The sequence below is a fragment of the Muntiacus reevesi genome, chromosome 13 (genome assembly GCF_963930625.1).
Source record: "Muntiacus reevesi chromosome 13, mMunRee1.1, whole genome shotgun sequence".
In the NCBI taxonomy this organism is placed as follows: Eukaryota; Metazoa; Chordata; class Mammalia; order Artiodactyla; family Cervidae; genus Muntiacus; species Muntiacus reevesi.
The window spans coordinates 68526481-68538866 of NC_089261.1; positions in this window are offsets into that span (position 1 = coordinate 68526481).

Below are 12386 nucleotides of genomic sequence, written 5' to 3' on the forward strand. Positions count from 1 at the left end.
AAATCTTGAACTATTACTTTCGCAGGGATTTGTAAAAACAATTTTCTGTTGCCTTTATATCTTAAGATTTAAATATCCACCCCTCTTTTTTTACACTCTCATCTAGAGGAACATATGAAAGTAACCACAATCATGTGCGCGCACACACACACACACACACACACACACACACACACATTTTTGACAGGTAGGCCCAGTCTTTGGTTAGGAGATTTGACTATGTTTTATGTTTATTAAAGAAAAATTAGAGGCTAAACTTGGAAGAGCTATCAGTTACTTCCAACATACAGTAAAAATGATGGGAGGATTGTGTAGAACTGAATGAGTCCATGTTCCTGGCAAAACTGGGGTTTTCTCAAAAGCCACTGCAGTGATGGAATCTCTCCTCCATAGATCTCAATCTTCTCACCCCAGGTCATAGAACAGAGAACAGTTCTGGAAAGAACATGTTCGATAAGCAAGTAGAAGTATTTGGTTTTGAAATCTCTTGCTGAGTCATTCTCAAATTCTTTTACATCAAAAAATGTTTGCATAATTAATAGTGGTATTCTTCTAGTGCAAGGCTAAACAAGAATCTATTTTGCTTAGCCTATTTGAAAGCCCAGGAAATACAACTTTCCTTTGGAGGATCTTCTTGAATTGCTGACTCCCTACTCCCTACTGCCAGACCTTTAAAATGTCCCTTGTTAATCTAAATGACTTACAAACATCTCCTTAGAGTATTTTATCATATGTGAATTTGCAAAAGTTTCTACCTGGAGTTTGACTAAACGTCACTTACTTTGCAGTAATAACTGTTTCATTCATTTTTCTTGAATAAAATATTACCAGATAGGGACATCTGCCTATTATGTTTTCCTTATAGAATTTATCATTGCTCAGCTTTACAATTTTATAAATTTGTAATCTGGAGTTAGAATGAATGACATAGTAGAAGCTCAAATCAAAATATAGAAGTGTTTCTTTATAGCCAAAATACTTGCAGAGAATTCTTGCTATACCCTAGACCTCAAACCCCTGATTTATTTTTAAATATGTATTAAATCTAATTCTGTTTTTCATAGTAGAATACCTACTTTTAAATTTTATTTCTACAGTTACTATGATTGTAACCAAAAATAGATTTTGCCTTGCCCCTGAAAAATATAAACTGGTAAAAATTTCTAAGAGAACATAAAAAACAAGAATATGCATATGAGAAAGGAGTTGAGTGTTCTGTCAGAAGTACTAGCCACATATATGTGCCCTGTATGAATCCAGTCTCCTGGGAAGATAAAAGAGGAGTCTGATCCTTTAGTGAGACATCCTAAAGAAACCTTGGTTTCTAGCTGGCAGCTGCCTCTGACCACCCTTGTCACTTACAGCAGAATCCCATTGACCCCAGCAATCCTAGGGAGGAAGCCACCCAAAATAGCTGAAGTAAGAGGTATTCTCTATGCTGCTTGTCTATCTTGTTTGATATCACAGTAGTTAAACTTGTCTTGTAGACAACATCAGTTAGAAATGTCTATTTTCTAATCAATTCAATATATTATTAGCTAGTAGTGATTGTTTGCTATGAAACCAAATAATACATGAATATTTTCCCTTCATTTCCTTGTTAACAAGATAACTCAGACATATATGGAATAAAACGTGTCTCTCTCTCTTCCTTGGTTTCACCCCTGGGAACTCTGTCAACTTACTAACTAAATAGTATGCATATATTTTGGCTCCATGAAATTGGGAGACACTGTTCTTTATGGCTTTTAGCTACTCCAGACCTTTTAACTCTCCCTTTCACCCCATTTTTATAGGACTCTCTCCAGCACACATAAGACTTATTTTACCTTCTTTCTTCTAAGGTTCTCTCTCTCAGCGTTGAGCAATTGTTCAAGGCATCTCTATTTTTACATTTAGAGTCCCAAATGTGACTGATGCTATGTGAGATCATTTTGGGTGATAAACTTAAAACATTTTTAAGAGTTACACATGTGTGTATAATAGAAAAAATGACCCAAATTTGCAGGGGCATATTCGTGTCTTAAACAATTCCCCAATGGCTCAGGAGTAAACAATCCACCTGCAATGCAGGAGATGTAGTGTTCGATTCCTGGGTGAGGGAGATATCTCGGAGGAGGAAATGGCAACCTGCTCCTGTATTCTTGCTGGTAAAACTCCATGGACAGAGGAGCCTGTCGGGCCACAGTCTATAGGGTCACAAAGAGCCAGCTACTGCACACACACACATGCTGCTTATATTTTAAAAGTTAACTGCTTTATGAAATTAAGTGAATGATATAGTTCAGTTCAGTCGCTCAGTCGTGTCCCATGGACCACAGCACACCAGGCCTCCCTGTCCATCAGCAACTCCTGGAGTCCACCCAAACCCATGTCCATTGAGTCAGTGATGCCATCCAACCATCTCATCCTCTGTTATCTCCTTCTCCTCCTGCCTTCAATCTTTCCCAGCATCAGGGTCTTTTCAAATGAGTCAGCTCTTTGCATCAGATGGCCAAAGTATTGGAGTTTCAGCTTCAACATCAGTCCTTCCAATGAACACCCAGAACTGATCTCCTTTAGGATGGACTGGTTGGATCTCGTTGCAGCCCGAGGGACTCTCAAGAGTCTTCTCCAACACCACAGTTCAAAAGCATCAATTCTTCAGCACTCAGCTTTCTTTATAGTCCAACTCTCATATCCATACTTGACCACTGGAAAAACCATAGCCTTGACTAGATGGACCTTTGTTGACAAAGTAATGCCTCTGCTTTTCAATATGCTGTGTAGGTTGGTCATAACTTTCCTTCCAAGGAGTAAGCAGCTTTTAAAACCATCTTGAACATCTGGAAGTTCACGGTTCACGTATTGCTGAAGCCTGGCTTGGAGAATTTTGAGCATTACTTTGCTAGAGTGTGAGATGAGTGCAATTGTGCAGTAGTTTGAGCATCCTTTGGCATTGCCTTTCTTTGGGATTAGAATGATATAAGCAGCCCATGAAAGTTAGCTGATCTAATTCAGTTACTATGTCTGCCAGCTGAATGCTGTTTGTGGATAGGGGTACATAGGAGCTTAATTCATTGCACTTGAACTGCAGTTTATTCCTTCTCTTGCTTGCTTATTATGTATGTGTGTTAAGAGGCTTCAGTAGTATCCAACTCTGAGTGACCCAATGTACTGTAACCTGCCAGGCTCTTCTGTCCGTGGGATTCTCCAGGAAAGAATACTGGACTGAGTTGCCATGCCCTCCTCCAGGGGATCTTCCTGACCGAGTGACTGAACTAGCATCCTGTACATCTCCTGCACTGGCAGGTGAGTTCTTTACCAGTGGCACCCCCAGGAAAATCTGCTTATTGCTCATTCTCATTTCTGGTAACACATTGCAAGAAGATTATATTTGGCCACAGCAGTGGCATATATTTACTGTCAGCACTTTTGGTTTGTCCTCATATTTAAGCATTGTTTGCTGTAGAAATCTCAAGAAGAGCCACTAACTTGTATGTTCAGAAACCATGTATTGTCACCCAATGACATCTAGAAATTATTGTATTCTTTATTCAAGCATCCACTTTGCCAAAATGAAATAGAGGGAATGGAATGGAGTAAGAAGGGGTCATCTCATTTCCTACCTGGTGAGACTGATCTGTTTGTCAACCCTGCATATTCAGTTGTATAAGACCTATGCCTGTACTGCATCTTGACTGTTGTCCCCTGAGCACCTAGCTGGGGAGGTACAAGAGTGTCACTTGGAATTAGTCTCTCAATTTAAATTCCAGTTTTCTTCTTAGTAGCTTGGTAACCTTGGACCCAGAGGTTAAAGCGCCTGCCTGCAATATGGGAGACCTGGGTTTGATCCCTGGGTCAGGAAGATCCCCTGGAGAAGGAAATGGCAACCCACTGCAGTATTCCTGCCTAGAGAATCCTCGTGGACAGAGGAGCCTGGCAGGCTACAGTCCACGGGGTCACAAAGAGTCGGACACAACTTCTCTTTCACTTTCACTTTAGACCCACATTTTTAATCTCATGTGCCTTTAGTTTCCTCATCCATAAAATGGATAATCTTATTATTTCATAATATTTCACAGAGTTGTTATAAAGATTATTAGTTCATATATGTGCTGTGCTAACTACTATAGAGTGCACTTTTGATATATGTTTGCTATAATCATTGTAAATAGGTTTTAGAAAAGTCAAACTATTTCCAGCTCTTCTAAACATACTATTTGTAAAGACAAAGTGACCCATTCACAGTTATGTTGGAGAGAAGCAGTGGAGTAGCTGATTAGAAACATAGACTTCATTAGCAGAAGTTCTAAGTCTGACTTTGCCCCTGAGGAGCTCTTTGGCCTTGGGCAAATTCCTTCTCTAGCTTCACTCTGCTGATTTTTGAAACAAGAGTGAGATACCTAATAACGTTGAACTAAAGAATTAAGGAAGATTATACACATAATGTACTTTCTAGTAGGAGTAAATACATTATAAAGAGTGGTTATTATTATTTATTGGCCCTTTCCTAGTTATTTTTGGGGAAGAAGATCATTTCCACTGTCAGACAAAAAATTCAGCGTACACACAAACCTGGTTACAAATTAAATAAACTAGGACAGTTTTATTTGAAAAATTCCAATAATATAAAACCTATGAAATTGAAATAAAAATTTAGGTGTTGGTGGTGGTGTTGCTTATAAATCCCCCAGTTAATATATTTACTTCTGTGACTGAACATTTTTCATCTAGCCATTTTCTGCCCCCTTGATTTAGCATACATGCTAATGGTCTAATATGCATATTGCATATAGCATATGGTCTAATATGTTTGTATCTTCATATTATGAGCATTATTTGAAGTACAAATAAAATTTGTACACTTCATCCTACTTTTCTCATGAAGATTAGAAACCAGACACTGAAGTTTTCCATAAAACATACTATATACTGTCAACTCAGTGAGAATAACTTAAAATAATGAAGTAGTACCAGCCTCTTGTGAAAAAGAAACTGTAAGGCATATTATCTGGATCAATCACTTGCAAACTTTTTTCTGATCCTCTGCTCCTTTGAAGATAGGGAATAATAGAATGTCTGAGTGAATATATTACTGTCACCTCATAACCCCTTGTGGCTCAGCTGGTAAAGAATCCTCCTGCAATGCTGGAGACCTGGTTTCAATCCCTGGGTTGGGAAGATTCCCTGGAGAAGGGAAAGGCTACCCACTCCAGTATTCCGGCCTGGAGAATTCCATTGTCCATGGGGTCGCAAAGAGTTGGACACAACTGAACGACTTTCACATAACCTCTAACCCTCCAGTGAGTGCTTTAGCTGGTAGTTCTTTGGGGGCCTGCAGTTCTGATCCAGTTGACTTAGTGTTGGGCAGTGGAGAACTGCTTGTGTGACAGAAACCAAGAGCCTCTAGCCCCAGTGAGAGTCCATTATTCCTTTGGCCTCTGGTGAAACGTCACTTTGCAATGTTACTTCATGACTCCCCAGATTATATCCTAGATGAAAGTGCCTACTCTGCCTGCATCCAAGTCAGTGTTTCTCATCGAAGCCACATCTTCTCTAGGCATGAATTCCACAAAGCATGTTTTGCATGTACATAGGTACTAGTGCAAAATAAATTTTTAGCTGAGAAAGAGATTTGAGTCTATCCAATTAATATAGCAACCCAAGTGATATAGGTCATCACTGGAAATATTTAACACTGAAATAAATGTGAAAATTAATTTTTAAAATCTATGCATTTAATATAAAAACAAAATTTAGGATTAGAAAGTGTCATTGAGTCCTTGCTCAACTTGTTAATTATCTTTCGACACATTCTTTCTTAGCTTGATTTTTCTCACCTTTAAAATGAAGTGATTACCTCATGTAGTTATCTTGTGATGCAGACACATCCTGTATAATCACTTAGGCATGGAGCATGGTATTTGACAAGACATCCATGGCTACTCCAAGAACAGAGTAGACACTTGGGTCCTCATGTTCCCCCACCCACAAATAACAAATATCTGTGAGATCACAGTTAAATCAGAGACCCTGAAAAGAAACTTGCAATAAATATTTACAAAATGGTTGGGAAATGCAAGATATTCCTACAGAGGTAAAAAGAGAATCCAAAGGGAGTCTGAAAAGGAAGAATGCATATATTCATAATAGTACTAAGGGACTTTAGGCTTTATCTCTCCTTTCATCTCTATCTGTAAGCAACTAAATGTCCAAATAGCAGTAATATTCCACAGCTAACTTGATTAATTTACCTTCTCACAATAAATTTCTGACAGCCTAGATTTATCAAAGCAAACATCTTTGAGTAAAATTGGAAAAATCATTGCTGGTTAGTTGGTTGGTGTATATTAAGACTTGTTTGACATCAGTTTTTACAATGCATTGTAAAATCACCAAGTTATTTTATAACTTAACTCTATTCACAACTTGCAGCTGCACTTGAACACTGGTTTTTCCTGTGAATATTTCTAAACTGTCCATCATGCTCTGGGTCTGGCTTTGAGGCCAGGTCAGATTTATTTTGTAAGCTGCACTGCTCAGGTGGCAATAATTAATGACCTTGGCCTTCAGCTTCAGGCATGATAACTCACTTTGAATCACTTTTCCAACCACTAAAGCAATAGTTTTGCACTGTAAAACCAACTCCCAATCAATATGAAGCATCTGAAATGTATTTATTTATAGATTTATTGCTTTTCATCTTTGAAGCCCTTTAACAACATTAACTGATGGTCTTTAAAATAAGCGACCATGGTTTGTTCGAAGCTAGCAACACCAACTCTAAAACCCTAACATGCTGAACTGGCTACAACTCAGGAGGGACAATGTCCTTCAAGTTTTTCTCTTCCTCACTTTCCAGAAAAAGTTTTTATTCAGACTTACACTATGTCTGACAACCAAAACTAAAAAGAAAAAAATATTTTCAATAGAGCAGAGCACAGCTGGGCCAAAAATATCAAATGTCTGCACCATGGATTCTAGCTTCTTCAGGTCAGTAGAGCACTGAATTAATCAGGTTGCTTTTCCAGGGTATTGAGGAAAGCTGAGTTATCGAAAGCTAATTACTAAGACAAGGTTTTTTGAAAGCACCCCTTACCCTCAATTATCTAACTATTTCAGATGAAAATGGGTGTGGTGCCTTCATTTTTTGCTACTGGAAAAGTGCTGACATTTCTGCATAATTTCCTCCTTCTCCTAGTTTAGTTGGAGTGTATTTGATAGAAGGTTATACTTAGTACTTTCCAAATTACTACTACTGCTCTAAAAACACCATCGGTGACTGAGGTCACAGTTCATTTGTAAGGCTGTGCTTAATATTGAAACCTTTTAAGTACTCTGCAGTAACAAATATAGTGGATTGCTATCCATTTTCTCTTTTTCACTTTTATTCAGAAGGACAAGGAAAGTCTCCTCATCCATATAGGTTCCAACATCAAAATGAAAGTAATGAAAGTGCTTTAATAATTTCAAAAGAAATAAATAATTACAATGCTTTAATAATTTTAAAATAACAACAGATTTAAACATTTCTTGAAACAGTAATATCTGGTAACAATTGCTATGAAAAATGGAAATTGTCATGTGCTTGACTTTAAAATCAGTGTAAAGTTTATGACTTTCTCTGTTGAAATCATCAGGCCACATGCAGAGAACCTGAACTGTTTGTTCTTAACTACTTGTAAAACCAGAAAACAATTAGAAGAGCAATTAATTCAATATGTAGCAAGATCTTTTATTAGCCATTTTATTCTAATAATCCAGTATATAAATGCCTCAGTTCACAGGACATGCTCTCAAAGAGTAAATAAAATGATCACAAAACAGTAGCTGTTTATATTTTTCTTTCAGTTAAAGATCTTTATTATACAAAAGTAATGTCAGAGCAGACCAGTTACTAAATTGTGTTCTTCTTACCCACAAAACTTGACCGTAGCTAAATCTACATTTACTGTTTTGACTTGTTATTTGAGTTACTTTTAATAAATACTTTCCCAAAATAATAAACATTAAAGTGCATAATGTGATGATAAATTTTCATTTAGCTCAAAAGAAATAATCTTATTGCAAAATTAGTTGTTTCTTTAACATGTCAAGTTAGCACTATAGGCGGAAGTGATGATTTTTTTGATCTGAAAGATTTCCTGTAGTTTTTGAATTTTTAATTTTTTAAATTGCTAATTTTGAATTTCAAAAATGAAATCTGTTTTTCTCCAGTTGTCATAAAGTATTTTTCCATAAGATCAATGCTTTAACCATATCACTCATTTCTGTGTACATTTTTTGAATGATTTCTCCACTTAAAAGTTCTCCTGAGGAAAAAAAAAAAAAAGTTCTCCTGAGGATTTATAATTGATATTTTTGTACCACAATTGTGAGATATTTATACATATATATATTAAGCATTTAAAAAAAAAATAGTGTTCTAGTTAATATAGTGAGCAAAAAATCAAAACTATAAGCTCTGACCTCAGGATTTGAATATTGAAAGTACTATATATGATGTTGCTGAAGCTGAAACTCCAATACTTTGGCCACCTCATGTGAAGAGTTGACTCATTGGAAAAGACCCTGATGCTGGGAGGGATTGGGGGCAGCAGGAGAAGGGGATGACAGAGGATGAGATGGCTGGATGGCATCACCAGCTCGATGGGCATGAGTTTGAGTAAACTCTGGGAGTTTGTGATGACAGGGAGGCCTGGCATGCTGCGATTCATGGGGTTGCAAAGAGTCGGACATGACTGAGCGACTGAACTGAACTGAACTGGACTGATATATGATGAAATTTGAAAATTGAGATCACAAGAGGGATTACGTGTGTTGAGTAAAGGACATGATGATATCACATCCTTTTCTAGCAACATGACTAAAACTCTTAAAGAATTACTGAGTTTGTAAGAGTAGAATTTATAACATTGAGTATGATGTCATTTAAAAATGTCTGGCACCTCATAAAAGAAAGAAAATGCAAGCATAATCTAAGTCATCTTTAACCTTAACTATATTGATGCATTGCTCTGAAGAATGTTATACCAGTCCTTCAGATCTTGTTTTTCTGCCAAGTGTTCAAATGCCATATAGCATTGAAATTCTTAGTTTCAAAGACAGTAACAGTACAGGAGTTAGGCACTAATTGCCTTAATGTGTTTTAATGTATGGTGTTCTAATTGGCATGCTGTGAGAAGCATTACCCAGATTGTACAAAGAGGAGGCCTTATGCAGACTACCTTTAGCAACTGTGGCCCTGTTGGCTGGTCAGTTAATTTGACATCTGGCAACCTCTAGTGAGAACCAAAAGCTGATAGCCAACATAAATTTCCTTGTCCAATCGCACTCCCCATAGAAACTATAGGAAAAGACAGAAAAGAACCTCAGCAAGAATAGAATATTTTTTCTTTTTTTCAGATCACAGCATAAATTCAAGCTTGAAAGGAAGAAAATATTAAATATATATATGTGTGTGTGTGTGTATATATATATATGTATATATATATATATCTTTAGAAAAACGACCTCAAATTTTTTAGATGTTTCATTGCAGTCAATTACTACTCTAAAGAAAATTAAAATGTATACAAATAAAAGGAAAAGTGTGAAAACCTTAATGATAGCGTAAGTTAAGTATCAAAAAAAAAAGAAAAGAAAATGACTTTTCTATATATTACAAATAAAACTAGAGAGTTATTTGACATTTCCTTTCAACAATTATTTTTACAAAATATATGCTAAAAGTTTAGAATGATATAATTTTACTATATTTTTAATTAACCCTATAAAGCATAGTATTAGTCCCTGAAATTAAGATGTTAAATAATTAAGTGTATTTCAATGCCAAATGTAAATGTATAAATAAATACATAGGGTATGAATGAGAATATCATGGCCTTAGCTCTCAAAGCACAAAGCATAGCACTTGATAAATTTAGTTGTAACATCTATAACTTTTATAATGATGCCTAGTTGATTAAGATCAATATATATTAATGGGATAACATAGGCCTAGAAGGATGAGTGACATATGGTCACACTCTGAAAGAGTGGATGTCTCATCTAATAGAGTGGATGTCAGGAATAATGATCAAATGTGATAAATATCTTGTATGATGAGCAAATGAAAGCTTATAGATGTTCCATTAAAAGTGATCATTTTGCTTTTGCACAGCAAAGGAAGCTATAAATAAGATGAAAAGACAACCTTCAGAATAGGAGAAAATAATAGCAAATGGCAATGGCAAAGGCAAATGGCAAACAATTGGCAAAGGATTAATTTCCAAAACATATAAGCAGCTCATACAACTCAATACCAGAAAAATGAACAATCCAATACAAAAGCAGGCAAAAGAAATAAATAGGCATTTCTTCAAAGAAGACATACAGATGACTAATGAACACATGAAGAAATGCTCAACATCACTTATTATTAGAGAAATGTAAATCAAAACTACAGTGAAATATCACCTCACACCAGTTAGAATGACCAGCATCAAAAATCCACAGATAACAAGTGCTGGAGAGGATGTGGAGAAAAGGCAACCCTCTTGCACTGCTGGTGGGAATATAAATTGATACAGTCACTATGAAAGACAGTATAGAGATTCCTTACAAAATTAGGAATAAAACCACCATAAGACCCAGCAATACCACTTCTAGGCATTTACCCCAAGGAAACCAAAACTGAAAAAGACACATGTACTCTGATGTTCATTACAGCACTGTCTACAGCATCTTGGGTGTGGAAACAACCTAGATATCCATCAACAGATAAATGGATAAAGAAGCTGTGGTACATACATACATTTCACGCCAGTCAGAATGGCTGCTATCCAAAAGTCTACAAGCAATAAATGCTGGAGAAGGTGTGGAGAAAAGGGAACCCTCTTACACTGTTGGTGGGAATGCAAACTAGTACAGCCACTATAGAGAACAGTGTGGAGATTCCTTAAAAACCTGGAAATAGAACTGTCATATGACCCAGTAATCCCACCGCTGGGCACACCTGCCAAGGAGACCAGAACTGAAAGAGACACGTGCACCCCAATGTTCATCGCAGCACTGTTTATAATAGCCAGGACATGGAAGCAACCTAGATGCCCATCAGCAGACGAATGGATAAGAAAGCCGTGGTACATATGCACAATAGAATATTACTCAGCCATTAAAAAGAATTCATTTGAATCAGTTCTAATGAGGTGGATGAAACTGGAGCCCATTATACAGAGTGAAGTAAGTCAGAAAGATAAAGACCAATACAGTATACTAACTCATATATATGGTCTTTAGAAAGATGGTAACGATAACCCTATATGCAAGACAGAAAAAGAGACACAGATATACTGAACAGACTTTTGGACTCTGTGGGAGAAGGTGAGGGTGGGATGACCTGAGAGAATAGCATTGAAACATGTATATTATCAATTGTGAAACAGATTGCCAGTCCAGGTTTGATGCATGAGACAAGTGCTCAGGGCTGGTGCACTAGGAAGACCCAGAGAGATGGGATGGGGAGGGAGGTGGGAGGGGGGTTCAGGATGGGGAACACATGTAAATCCATGGCTGATTCATATCAATGTATGGCAAAAACCACTAAAATATTGTAAAGTAGTTAGCTTTCAATTAATATAAATAAATGAAAAAAAAAAAAAAAACCTGTGGTACATATATGCAATAAAATACTATTCAACTATAAAAAGGAATACATTTGAGTCAGTCCTAATGAGGTGGATGACCTAAAGTGAAGTGAAGTCACTTAGTCGTGTCCAATTCTTTGTGACCCCATGGACTGTATCCTACCACACTCCTCCGTTCATGGGATTTTCCAGTCAAGAGTACTAGAGTGGGTTGCCATTTCCTTCTCCAGAGGATCTTCCTGTACCAGTGATTGAACCTGGGTCTCCCGCATTGTAGACAGATGCTTTACCATCTGAGCCACAAGGGAAGTCCTGGATGACCAAAAGCCTAATATAAAAAATGAAGTAAGTCAGAAAGAGAAAAACAAATATAATTTACTAATGCGTCTATATGGGATCTAGAAAGATGATATTGATGAACCTAGTCACAGGGCAGCAATGAAGATGCAGACAGAGAGAACAGACTTATGGACAAGGGCAGGGATAGGAAGGAGAGGATGAGAATGGAGATACCAGCATGGGGGCATATACACTAACATGTGTAAAATAGTTAGCCAATGGAAACTTTCTGTGTGACTCACTGAACTCAAACTGGGGCTCTGGAATAAACTAGAGGATTGAGAAAGAGTGGGAGGTGGGAGGGAGCTCCAAGAGGGAGCAGACAGATGTACACCTGTGGTTGATTCTTGTTTATGTACAACATAAATTAAACCAATATTGTAAATCAATCATCAATCAATTAAAGATAAATAAATGTAATTATTAAAGAAAAAATGA